Source organism: Athene cunicularia (genome assembly GCF_003259725.1).
Source record: "Athene cunicularia isolate RWA chromosome 23 unlocalized genomic scaffold, athCun1 chr23_part1, whole genome shotgun sequence".
NCBI classification, from domain to species: Eukaryota; Metazoa; Chordata; class Aves; order Strigiformes; family Strigidae; genus Athene; species Athene cunicularia.
The window spans coordinates 2,876,540-2,890,184 of NW_020799130.1; the positions used below are offsets into that span (position 1 = coordinate 2,876,540).

Sequence of the window (13,645 nt, forward strand, 5' to 3'; positions counted from 1 at the left end):
GCCCCAGCGCGGTGCCTGCCTCGCACGGCTCCTCCCCTGCCCGCTCGCTGCCTTTCACACCCCCGGCTCTCCCCTCGCTTCTCCTCCCAGCACGTCCCCAACCTCCCCGGTTAATGGGTTAATGAGACATCTCCCGGGAGTGACGGATTACGCGGCCGCGCCGGCGCTCCCAGGTTCCCAGGGCCCCCCCCCTCCGCCTCCTCCCGCTCGCTGGTCGAAATCCCAAGTCTTCCTGTAAAAGGAACAGTCTGTGTGAACCGTCTCATGTCCCCCCCCTTCTGCCCACGGCCCCCCTTCCACCCGCTGCACATTGGCCTCAGCCCCAGTTTAAAGGGACCAGTGACCTCACTGGCAACAGAAAACCGTGGGAAAGAGATGGGACTGATAAAGCCTTGAGTTGTTTCAGGGAAAAATCAACATCCAGCCCCACACGCACACACATGTCTGCCCGGCTCTGCGCGGCGCAGGCACTTTTGGAGACTTATGATTCAGATGGAAACCAGCTTATTCGAAGCGCTGTGCTGTTTGAGGACGCCGCTCAAAGGGCCCTCGCCTGGGATTAATCAACGGCCACGGCCCAGGGCCGGGATGGCAGCGGTGGCACCGCGCTCCGAGGCGTCGGGGTGGGTTTGGCACCCCGGCACCGTGCCACGGTGGTCCCGCCAGGAGCTCGGCCCCCTGCCATGCTCCCACAGCCTTGGAGTGTCTTCAAGTGCCAGCTCATGGCACTGCCAGGGCATTTGAGACCTACCCTGTAAAACAAGCCGACCAAAGCCCAACTTTAGGTTTTATGACACTAGGATAAATTGCTGTTTTCTTGTCTCCTTCCATAATGCTGGAAACTTTGACCCGCAGCCTGGCATCTAGAGAGCATCTCGCTCTCCCTGAGCTTGCGGGAAGGAGGTAGGAGTCTGTTTTTCAGAGCCCTGTGCTGTTCAAATCCCCCAAGGCAGCAAAAACGTGTGCATGTGGGAGAGAGAGAGAGAGGGGAGGAGAGAGAGAGCTCAAGTGGAGGTTCGCAGTACAAAAATAATGCCTTTTATTTTGAAAAAAATAATCAGCACTGAGATCTGGCAACATGTGGGTTTCCCAAAGCCTTTTTTGCAAAGACCGTGGCGGCGATAACAGCCCATCACTGCTCGGGCCAGCCAAGCCACCCCACCACCCGTCTCCGGTGCACGGAGGCCGCGTGGTCGGGTGCTCCCCTATCTGCCTCAGCCATCTCCGCCAGCTCACCCGCGCTGCACCCGCCAACCCCGAGACGGCTGCGATCCCCCAGCACCGCGCAGGCAGCTCCCGTCGAAGCCAAATGCCAGCTCCCACCTGCCCTTCACCCACACGTGCCCCAGCCCAGCTCGCAGGGGCTGAGCCAGGCACGGCCCCTGCGACCCCTTTCCGTCCTCCCTCCCGAAGTAAAACAACAGAGACCTGAACCTGCATTGGAGGGGAAAGCTGATGTTTCAGAAGTGTTTGTAAACCCCTCAAAAATGAAAAGAAAACACTTGCTTTAGGTTATAGCACTTTGCTTCTATAATTTCGATGTTTTGTTTTAATTTTCACTATAAAAAGCGGTCAAGAAACCGAGATGTTATTAGCTTACTTTTCAAAATGAAAAGTTGTTTTGAACCAGAAGAATTAGAAACGTGTTATTTTAGCAGTTCTGAGACCCACTCCTCCTCCCTTTCCGAAGTGATTTCAGTTAAAAATACATACATCTCCAAACCAAACTTCTCATAAACATGTGTTTTTGAGAGATTAATTCTCTTTCCACTGATAAAACCATTTAAATGGGATCCAGAGATTCAGGCTCTTGCTCATGTCACAACGAGCCTAAACCAAGCGGAGCCCAGACCTGCCACGGAGGAACACTTTTCTTCCCCATTAGAAAGGAATTCACTGTCCAGACTCCATCTTTTCTGGGCCTTGTCTAAGCATCATTATCTGGGTTCAATTGAAGTGTAATTGGCAACATGTTTTTCTAGGATTACACTTCATTATGAACAGAGCAGGGGCCCCGAAACCCACTTCTCCTGTAATTGGATCCGTTTTCCAGCCTGTGCTCCTGGAGAGTCGTTTATAATCGCCCCCAGCGAGCCCTGGGGGATTGCGAGGGCCATCTGAGCCACCCCAGGATTAGCTGCGCTGTGCAGCAGCCGAAGCCCAGACCCCTCGCAGGTCGCTTCAATGGAGACGACAGGGAAGGATTAAATGGCTTTAGCTGCGTGCGAGGGAAGCCAGGTTTCAGAAAGCATTATCCACGTCTCGCAGGAGAGAGTGGACAGACCTACCCCGCTGCGGGCAAGGGGTGATGCCAGCGAGGGGTAGGTGGGGTCCAGCTGCAGAAATGGGGTTTCTGCCGCCTGTTTGCCTCTCAGGGAGCGTCCGTGCAAGCTGTTCCCACGGGACACTTTCCTGCGGTGGCAAAGCCTGGCCCCAAGTGCAGAGCCACAAACAGTGGGTGACCAACCTCTTCCCAGAGCTGGTCTGCTCTTCCCCAGAGAGCTACGGGCTTTGCCACAGCCAAGCCAGGGAATTACTAGAGGAAATCTCTTCCCAAGCCCTGAATTATCAACCCTGGCCCAGCGTTCAGGGCTGGTTCCCATCCTGCACGATCTCTGGGAGCTCAGCAAGCATTGCTGCAGTGCCTGTCCCCATCCCTGGGACCCCCGTGAGACCCTCCGGGACTCCAGAGGCTGGCGAGAGCCGTCCCCCGCTGGCTGTGCCTCTGCGTGGTGGGAGCCGATTCCAGAGGATGGGTGTCACGAGGACGGGGCTAAGCCATCCATCACACCCAGCACTAATTGGCTCCCCTGATTCGGAGGCCAAGGAATAAGTGAGCTGCAAAGATTGATGTCCCTTCTCTGCAGCAGGAAAAACTCTCCGGGCCAGGGCTGAGGGTGGATCCCTGCCAGGGACCTGGGATTGCCCAGGTTTGCCTGTGCCAGCCCGCTCCTGGGGGGGAAGGGCTCCAGCCTGAGGTTCCCTGGGGGAGGGGGGTGACGGTCAGCCCAGCCACCAGCCCCCCTCCCGTGCTGGGACCAGGGCTGCTCCCTCCCCTCCCTCCTGCTCAGCTCTGGGAAATGTCCCCGGAGAGCGGCCAGCTGTGAAAAGCTGCAGCAGCTGGAATGTGGGAGGGAGGGCAAACGCTTCTGGAAAGCCAGAGGTAGCGAAGAGCAGGACGTATCTGTTACCTCCCCGTGAACTGACACCTCTGATTTAACCCCGTGCATGCCTGGAATGCCCTGTCCGCACGTCTTCAGTCAACATCACCTCCTAACCTCAGGTCCCACCACTGGCTGCCAGATCCACAGCTGTAATTTCAAAAGCAGAGGCCTCGCAGGGATGCTGGACGGGATTCCTGGATGCAGCGCTGTGGACAGGCTGTCTTGTTCTGTGGCTAAGCAGAGGGATTCATCACAGACTGGGAGAATCACGCGGGGCTTTCGGGAGGTGATTTGGGATGAAAGCATGTAGGTACGAATACGATATCACCTCCATGTTTTGTCAGATCTGGAGCGCGGCCAGGAGAGGATTGTTTGCCGTGGCTGCGCTCCAAGCCAGAGGCACTACAATTGTTAACTCCCCCCCCCAACTTCCCCGGCCCACGCAATTCAGAGCCGGCCCAGCCGACTGCTAGGGGCAGTCCAGGGGAGGGAAAAACAACATTTTCCCACAAACCCATGGCCTCACCCTTCCCCAGGCAGGGACAGGGCAGATCCTGTATCTGCTCAGGGCCTGACTGAAACTCGGCGCTACCCCGGCCGCCCTGGCACGGCTGCCTGTGTCCTCACGCCTATTGCCCCGCGGCGGGTCTGTGCCCGGCCCTGCCGCCGCGGCCAGGAATGCGGCTTGGCTTGGGCAGCCCTGCAAACCCCGCAGGATGGGGCACGGGAGGCTGCACCTGCCACGGCCGGGCCACCGTGGAGGTGCTGCTTTCTCTGCAAGAGCTTCTGCCCCATAAAACGGTGCTTTTTTCCCCCTGAGCCTGTGCCCAGAACAAGGCCGGGACCCTCAGCTGTGAGTGCCAGGCGTAGGACAGCTCTGTCACTGTGTCCCCAGGTCAGTGGGGCTGGAGGACGGCCAGGGGCAGGATCACCTTCCTGCTCCAGAATCAGCAGAGCATCCCAACGGTTAGCGTCGGATGACGCCAGCATTTCAGTCCTGACTGCCCTTGATATGTCTCAGTTTCCCCACCCATAATGATACTGATGCGCTGGGCACTCACTTTACAGAGAAGCAGCGATGAGTGATAATTAATATTGCACCAGCCCTGCTGACAGCTGGGGTTACTGGCTCATCCGGGAGCCCAAACCGAGGTTAGGGCTCCCCTGTGGCTACACAGAGAGGTCCCAGAAACTCACTGTCGGTTGCCACAGGTCTGTTCCTCTCAAGTTTTAGATCTGGGGAGGGCGATGCGGACAAGGCGAGCTGCTGTGGTACAGGATGGTCTGCACGAACGCTGCAGCCCTCCATGCTGTGGTGGGCGGCTTGGCTCTGGGCTGTCAGGGGCAGCGAGCCAACCCCGGAGGTGCCAGCCCCGCTCCTGTCTCTGGGCACTGGGAAGACACGGGTGGCCTTAAGGCTGCACCAGCGCTAAGGCAACCAGAGGAGCTGGGATGGGAAAACCCGCGGCTGGTGAAGCGAGGCCCTGGCCTTCCCCCGGGGCCAGTCCCGGGGCTCCGGGGAACACAATGCCTTTGTTTGTGACTTGGCCTGCGCAAGGAGCCCTTCCCTCGCTCAGCCCCAAAACACCAACCCTTCAAAAGGCCTGCTCTCCCCCTCCCCATCCCCCAGCGATGCTAATGTGCCAGGCTCTTCTCCTGAACCCTGGGAGAGAGCAGGCTGGTAGACAGTTTCACCACTTGTTAAATGTGTGTTTAGCGATCTTGTGAGTAGACAAGAACAAATACAAACAAGCCGGGCTGGAGAGCCCCTGCCCCTCCGCCCTGCCTGGAACGCACCAGCCCCAAAGCCTTTCTTCTCTAACCACTTCAAACTTTCATTTCTTCTGAAGCCACAACAAGGCACACTTTGTAAAGCAAATGAGTAAACAGTAACTTTCAGCTTAAAAGGAAAACAAGGGGGAGGGACTGTTTTTAATTACTGGATTTTAAAAAGGGCTTTATTCGGTTAATTGCTTTCTGTTGTAAAATGCTCTTCTGCGCACAGCCCTGGTTCTAGCTGCATTGCTGCTGGCCAGATGGCATTGCAGAGGTAATGACAGCATGTGCGTTCGCTGCTTGGGTACACAAGTGCCTTTAACTCCCAGACATCCCCCCCGAGCCCTCCCAGCCTCATGGAAATGACACGAGGCACCAAGTTTTGCTCAGACATGACCAGTGGTTTGGCATGTCCAACTCACATCACTTCCAAAGGACCGGAGGAAGAGCAATCGGCACGCACAGAAAAGCCTCTGCAGCATTTCAAGTCGAGTTCCCAAAAGGGCTAATTGCCGTTGGTTGTCTTGGCTGTAGCGTGTTACCTTCCTAGTCTGGGGTAATAACTGATGTTCGTGCGAGGTGCTGTGCTCAGCTGGATCCTGCCCGACGGGGCGTCTGTCTTCTCAAACCGGGGAGAGTGACAGTGCTGCGACGTCTGGCGCGGCAGCCAGCGTGCGTGTAGGCATGTGAACACGTACGTGTGCATGTGGCTTGGTGCAGCGATGCAAAACGGATTCCAACTGTATCCTTGATGATCACAACCAGCTTGGAAGATACCCCAAGTCTCTGTGGAGACAGAAGGATTAAAAATAGAAAGCCAGCTAAGAGGTGCACAAAAGGACTTTCAGCAGAAACGCCACCGGCGCAGAGCTGTGAAGTTGTTGCTGTGCTGGGGACAGATGGCACGGGGAAGGGACGGGGAGAGGAGGCAGCGGGAGACTCTTCTCCAATTGGATCGGCTTCAGGAGGGGAAGAGTAAGGAAAGGAAATGAAGCAGGAATGGCCTTGGGCTCCCAGCACATGGAGCTGCCAGGAAGCCCCTGACATGGCTGCAGCCTGGGCACTGCTGGGGATTCCACGAGGCCGCGGTGAGCGGGTGCCTCATGGGTGGCTCAGAGTCAGCGCAGGGGAAGACGGAGGCAGCCTTGTTACCAGACATAGAGCTTGCGGGAGCGTGTGCTCTCTCCTTCCTCACCAGCCTAGAAAATACCATGAGGGAGCACACACGTGCATGGGGAAATAGAGACAAGGAGGGTCCTGGTCCTCATTCAGTAGGGACAGGGATCATCTGCCTCTCCACACACCTGCCAGCGTCTGCTGGCTTGGTCAGGACAAGCTTCAGGCACAGAGGAGGGGGAGTGCACATCCAAAGGGCTTCCAAAGCCACCAACCCTCAGCCACAGAGGCCTCAGGCTCAGGGATTGTGCTGAGTTCAGGGCAGAGGCTGAACCTGCAGGGATGGGGCTGGCCTGGGGGGAAGCCACTGTGCTGTCATTCCCTCCAGCACCGCAAGCTCGTGGCTTTCCTCCCTCCTTGCGTGGCTGCTCCCCGCTTTATCCCCCCCCCAACCCACGCTGGCGCTTTCCAATGTGGATGCTTTGACCAGACGATCTTCTTTCCAAAAACAACCCCAGGAGAGAACATCGACTGCAGCACAGGACCGGAGAGGAAGCATCCTGCCCTACCTAGAGGCTCTTTGGAGCAGCCCTGGCAGCCGGGCCGTGCGGGGAGCCCGCCGTGCCCGCGGCAGCAGGCAGCTTTCCTGCCGATTAGAGCTTTTCCTGCGCCCGCCGCGGCGGGTGGGTCTGTTCCTGCCAGCAGCCAGCAGCTGGTGATGAATGCTCACTTTCTCTAATTGAATAGCAGGAAGTTAAATCTTGTTTCTTTGCCTTTCAGGCTGTCAGCTGGAACAATTGCCCACCTGTGGCACCACCCCGGGGATATAAATAAGGAACAAAACACAATGCTGCCAGAGGAATGGACTGCGTTCCCAGAAGATCTCCCGATACTCTATGCCATATTGTGTGCCCACACGAGAGAGAGGTCTCAGTGCTGCGGCAGGCACGCAGGCAGCCCCGCGCCGTTTCCAGGCAGCCGTGCAGGCAGGGTGCTGTGGGAACGGGTTGCAGGGCGAGGGGAGTGAACACGCAGGGGCCACGCAGGGAGCACAGCCACGGCACGCGGGGAGGTGCGTGGACGAGCAGGCTGCCGCGTGTGCACCGGCTCATGCGAGCGTGCACAGCTATGCAAGTACTCTCGGGTGACACATACCGCCGCGAGATTAAGTGCCGGGTGTTTTGCAGCAGCTGGGATGACCGGTGCTCCCATCTGGCACGCTGGGTTTGTCGTGCGGCTGCCCTGTGTCTCCAGCACCCTGTGCAGGCAGGCGCAGAGGCGAGCGTGTGCTGGTGGCTGCCCCGCGTGCTTGCCTGCCAGCTCGCTTTCCCATTTCGCCAAGCGCTCTGCCAGACACGCTGCAAAGCCGAGAGCTCCTTCCTGGAGCTGCGCCTTCCCTCCCCGCCACCCAACGTGCTTCCCCGCCACCTCCGGCACTCGCATCATCAGTTCACAGCCGGGCCCAGCGCTCCCGCCGGGATGCTCCCAAGGCAGCGGCCGTCACAGCTGGGCCGAATCTGACAGTTCCGCACAGCTGGAAGGAGCCCAGCTGAGGACAAGGATGGAGGAAGTCCGCTGCGAGCAGCGTGGACCTTCCGTGCACGGTGGGGAAAGGGGAAAACGCGGTTGGGAGGGCAGTGGGAGACACTGACACACACGCACACGCAGACGCACAGGCCAACATTGTTGCCACGAGAGGAAATTATTAATTTGCTGGGAATAAAGTCGGCAGCGAGTCAAAAACCCATCCTGCCGAAGCGCTGGAGAAAAGCCTCCCGCCCTCCCCCTCGCACCCTCCCTGCGAGCAGCCCTGTCGCCTTTGTACTGAGAGACAGCCCCGACACAAGGGCGTCTGTCTGGGCACCACGTCCCCATGCCGGGATGAAACGCGGCCCAGGCTTCGCCCAGACGCCGAGAGCCCCCGCTCCCCCCGCGGGACTCGGGGCGCCCTGACCCGGTGCTCCCGCCTCCCCGGTCCCGTGGTGGGGGGAGAGGCGGCCACCCCCCTCCCAGACAGCCCTTTGTCAGTCACTGTGGTAACAGCCGCGGCTCAAATGCCGCTTCCCTGTTTGTTTTCCCTCTGCCTCCATCGCGGGGGCGGCCATGGCCTCCCTCCCTCCTGCTCCCCGAGAGGGAGCCGGGGTATTCAGGGCTCTGCATCCTGAATGAAGCCAGATCCCTGGACACATTCCTGTGGGTTTTTTTTTTTTCTTCCCTTTTTCTCTTTATTCCCCCCCCCCCTCCTCTTCTCCCTCGCTTGGCACAAGCTAAAGGATTCAAAAGGAAGCCAGGCTTGGCAGACACAGGGGGAGGAGGGAGTGGGGAGATGAAAGAAGGCCTCTCTCCAGCTTTCTCTTCCAGTTCCCACACTCAGCCCGGCGCGGAGAGCTCCTAATGATTCCCAGCCGCACCTGGAGGAGGCCGCCGGGCCGCCGAGGAAGCGGGGGCCTGTTTATACAGCCAGCAGGAAAGGGCCCCCATCACCCCGGCCATGCCACGGGGGGTGGCCCCGCAGCCCGGTCACCCCGGGTGACAAGGTGCCTGACATGGCAGCTTTGCCGTTGGTGCCCGAGATGGCACCCGAGATGGCGGCCCTGCCTTGGCACCACAGTGCTCAAGATGGTGGCTCCACCTCCGTGCCACACGGGCACTTAGGGCCGCAGTGCCCCATGGCGCAGATGGCACTGAGGAACACCTCTCCATTCCCAGCTTGGTGGGCTTCAAGCAGCTGTCCTTCCCCATGGAGGACATACCCCACGCGGTGATGGGTTGGGGGCTAAGATGGCCACCCGGGGCAGAGACGCCCGTTCACACCCTCCCCAAACCCAGGCCTGAAGGGGAAGGAGCAACAGGCAGCACCGCTGAAGGTGGCGATGCCACTGGGAACATGTTGGCCCACGAAGGACGCCTGTTAGGGGGGGACACCTGCCACCATCGCACCCCGCCACCGCCGCGCCGCACAGCCCTTCACGCCCTCTCGTGGCACCCGCTCGGCACCACAACCGTCCCCGTCCGTGTCCCCACGGCTGTGGTGGCAGAAATGGGCCCAACCTCGGGGTAAACACATCCCTGCCAGGACGGGGGTGAATTCCCAGTGCATGCGACCGCTGCCACCCGTGCACAAATTCCCGACAGATGCAGCCCCAAAAGCAAGCGCCAGCGGAGCAGGGTTTTCCTCACAGGGCAATCAGAACGTGTTTTCCCTCATTTATTCTCCCCTCTGACAAGGATTCTCCAGATAAAGACTTTGCTGGTCCTCTCTCAGGGCTTTCCCACCTCTGACAGCGCTTGTCCTGGCGGCTGTGATGGGAAGCGGTTCCCGTTTCGCAGGGGACGGTCTCAACTCCGCTGCCTGCAGATGCCAACTTGCACGGCCCTGACCGGGTTTGCTTTATCTAGAGGAGGAAACTGCTGGTCCCTGCTCCCTGCTGACGGCCACGGTGACAAGGACACAGCCACAGCACGAGCGTGGGCTGGTCCCAGCTGCTCAGGGGTACCGCTGGCCGGAGGGACGTGAGCTCCCACTGAGTAAAGCTTAAAAATTCAGAGCCAGTCCTGGGCTCTGCATCCCCTTTTTGCTACAAAGCGAAGGGATAACCGTGCAATTTGCCCTAAGAGAAAACAAGTGGAAGTCTCAGCCTGTGTGCAGGACTGCTGGATGCAATCCCTGAGGATTTTATTCCTATATATTTTTTTTTAAACACTAATGCCCACCTCAAGTCATTCGACCAGAAAATTTGGCACTGGTTGTGTCAGAGCAGCGTGGGGCTGGCCATCGCTCCCTGGAGAGTGCAGCCATACTTGCCTGGCATCTGTAGCCCCAGGGCTGCGGAGACCCCCTCCTCTCCTCCTCGGTGGGATTATGTGCACAGTCCTATCCAGCGCAGCGCTGGCAGCGAAGCTTTGAAGTGCAGCCCTGGTAACGAAGCTTTCGCTGCAGGAATGGGAAAACACCAGGACAGATTGATCTCCACCTCCATCACTCACTGGTCTGGGCAGAACTGGGAAAACGAAGCAGTTTTTTAAAAGGCAAGTCTCCAGGCAGGGAATGGGGTGTATTTGCTCTGCAGTTACAAGATCTTTGCCCTCTTGCATTTTGCTCCAGCCCAGTAACCGAAGGGTTATTTCCACCAGCGTGGGTAACACACAGAGCTATCCCCACAGCTACCTTAAGGACCAGCATCAAGCTGTGGAAACTGCTGGCTCCCAGACAGAGCCAGACAAGCCCCAGTTCTGGGGGGGAAAGAAGCGGCGAGGTGGAAGGTGGGTCTATTTACCCCACTGACTCTTTCTGGCGAGAGGCCAGGCCTTAAACAGAAACCGTCTGGTGCATCTTCCAAGGAGCTGGCCCAGCGTGGAGCTGCCTCTTGGCAGAGGGAGACGTCGGCTTCCTCCGTCAGCGGGGCGATGAGCAGCTTCACACACGCTCCATTGAGTCACTGCTTCGTTGGTGGCCTCCCCAGCGCAGGATGAGCGAGCCCAGCCGCCCCGGGTGCACACAGGGGAACCATTTTAGGCTCCGGTGACAGAGGCATCAACGAACACTGCTATAAATAGCGGTGTCGAAGGAACGAGATGGTCAGGCTGTTCAAATCCTGGCACGGCCCCGCTAGCACTGATAGCAAGTGCCCTTTGCTTGTTCTCTTGCCGGCAGGTCCTCTTATCTATTCTTCCAACTCCGGGTGTTTCTGTCACCCTGTCACCAGGTTCCCTGTCCTGACATTTTAGCCTCCTGGGATGGCTGCAGGTCCCTGCTCACATTGGTTGGCCCCTACTCTGCACTCCAGAAAGGACATAAAGCAAAATGCACTGCAGGGACAAGGTGGAGTCCCTGCCAGCACAGCCTGGGACCCCTCACGGCCAACACCACGGGGCTGTCGGGACAGCCCTGTATTTGCATGGCCCCTACACACCGGGACCTGCTGCTGGGCGTGCAGGCATCGCTGCAGAGATACAGGGTTTCACTGCACTCCTGGATTTCTGCTTTTCTTCTGCAAGGAGCTAGAGTCATCCTCCAGATCTGATTTTACCTCTGGATCATCCTGATCTCTGATACAGTGATGGGGAAATCGAAGCAGGGAGATGTCATGATTTACCCTGTGTACCAGGAGAGCAGAGTCCACCCTCTGCCAGACCTCCCTGTCACGCAGCTGGTCACCAGGGGTGTCACACCCTCACCAAGAAGCCCCACAAGTTCTTGGGGTTAAATCCTGGATTCGTCATGAAAAGCAGTTCTTGCTGTTCAAAGGCCATGATTACCTTGTGAACATCTGCGCTGACAATAGCTGAGTGGCAGCATAATTCTCCATCAGCTCTGCCTCCGCTTTCTCCTCCTCCATGTTCTTTATTTCAAAGCACACTCATTGCAAAGTCCTTCGATGCCTGATGAAGGAAAAACCTCAGAAAACAGGCAACAGAAACAAAAAAACTCAGGCTTGCAGCAAACCAATGACAAGACATCACAGACACAACTGCATAAATCTCCCTGTTCCCTCCCACCACGGCCTTGGACCGTATCTCTCCATGACCTGTTGGGTCCTTGGCCCCAGTGCCAACGCTGGTCCCCAGGAGCGAGTCAAGGGCTCGGGGCAGTCTTTGCCTTGATGAACATCAGAGGCAGCTCTTGGCTTCAGCATGAACATCCTGAGCTCTCAAGGCTGGGTGGGCCCACCTGGACTTTCACATGAGCCTTATCAGTGCTGGAATTTGATTTTTCCTCCAGGCATTTGGTGGAAGAACACGCAGGATCGGGGATGAGTGAGGGGAAAGCATTCCAGCAAGCAAGGCTGCACAAGAACGCTCTCTGCTGAGGGCCACCCGTCCCTTAAAGAACACCCATAGCAGAGATGCTGCCCTAGGGCATATGGACATTCCTTGGCTATATTTGGTGAGGGATGGAGAATTTGTTGCTTCCCCTTAACCCATGTGTTCTCCTTACTTGCAGGGAGGAGCTAACACCAGAGCTGCAGTGTCGCTATTCGGATAAACCCGGTACTTCAGCAGCAATAAATCTCCTCTAAAAAGCTTTTGCTGCCTCCCACCTGTTGGCTGGGAGAAGATCAAGTTGACAAAAATCTTCTGCCAAATTGTATTTTTATCCAGGACTTCATCACGATCCCAGGTTACAATAAAAGCCTGTTCACGAGGCAGAGGGAGGTAGCTGTATCACAGCACATCTCTCAACTCTGGAATCCCACCTCTCCCAGAGGTCTCCAGTTCCCAGGTAGCTGCTTTTATTACATTTTCTGAATTCCCACAAATCCCCAAAGGCCCTTTTCCTTTTTGTCACCCCCACCCCTTCACCAGGGAACCCAGACTCTCTTGCTGGCTGCACCAGGGAGCCAAAATCCCCATTGTGAGAACGGCAAAAGAGAGCCCGGCTGGGACCAACACAATTTATTACAGAAAAACACCCAGAGGGTTTTCATTAACAGGGCAGTCCATTCACAAGAAAAAACCGCTGGAGGACAATGAAGCGAAACCCACAGCAACAACACACAGCAGGGAAAGTCCAGTCCTTGGCCAGCGCAGCACAAGAGGCACAACCGCACTGGCCCATCAGGGTGGGAGATGTGCCCAGTCCATGCGGCTGGTCCTGGGGACCACATTGCTCCCCCAGCCCGAGGGGGTGTCACAGATGGGCACAGGAGGAAAGTACACAAGCAGCAAATCCACGTCTGCCATTTGTAGTGATGGAGGAGAAAAAAAAAAAAGTAAGAGGCCATGTGGGGGCACAAAACCAAAGGGGGGCAGCCGTTGCAGGAATGGAAAATCCTCCCCACACGGGAGGGACTCGGGAGGTGCAAGGGGAGATCTACCTCACTTGGGGCCTGTTTCCTGAGCCCCGCGCCTCGCAGTGAGCCCCTGGCAGCAGGAGGACCCTGAGCAGAGTCACTAAAACTCCTGCCTGCACTGTGTCCCTGCCCCCCCCAGCTTGCACCCATCTCCCTGCCCATCTCAGGGCCCGGAAAGGCAGCGGTGAAAGCTGCTGAGATCCAGGGCCCTGCCCCAAAACCACAACACATTGCTTCCCTGCAGCTAACAGCACTTTCAGGCAGGGCATCTCCTCCTGCACAGCCCCGTGCTGACAACACCCCCGATCCGAAGTGCGCGCCCCCCCAGCACCAGTGCAAGCACCTGTATGGGATGCCATCAGCACCCTGCCCCGGCCGGGGGGGTTCCTCAGGGCTTGCTGACAACCCTATTCCTCTTGCAACGTCACCCCCCAGGCTGGCAGGAGGCCCCAGTGCAGCCCGCTTGCGAGCTGGGCTTGGCTGGGTTTCTACAATGGGATCCTCAGGAAACACCTTGGAAATGTTTAACCGGGAGGAGGCCAGGCTGTTCTCCCCCTCCCAGCTGCCAAATGGGTCTCGGAGATACAGTTCAGAACCCAGTATCCGGGGTTCACATTAAAAAGACGAGACCTTATTATAAGCCTGTGTTGAAAATGTGTTACTGAGATGCTCATTTCTTTCAAGACTTTTTGTTTGTTTGGATTTTAGACCTTCCTCTAAGGTGCTCATCACTCAGATGTGACAAATAACAGTCTGTCAAAATGAAACAGTTCGGGGAGGGGGGGGGGGGGAAAA

The 13,645-nt window shown here is 57.6% G+C and overlaps 1 protein-coding gene across 1 annotated transcript in view; it reads right to left on the reverse strand.

The window, feature by feature from the left end:
• HEYL (hes related family bHLH transcription factor with YRPW motif-like) overlaps positions 1 to 111 on the reverse strand; it is a 9,320-nt gene extending 9,209 nt beyond the window's left edge. Inside the window, exon 1 of the mRNA XM_026863391.1 lies at positions 1 to 111. The gene's annotated coding sequence lies outside the window, so the exon portion shown is untranslated.
• Positions 112 to 13,645: the final 13,534 nt, after the last annotated feature.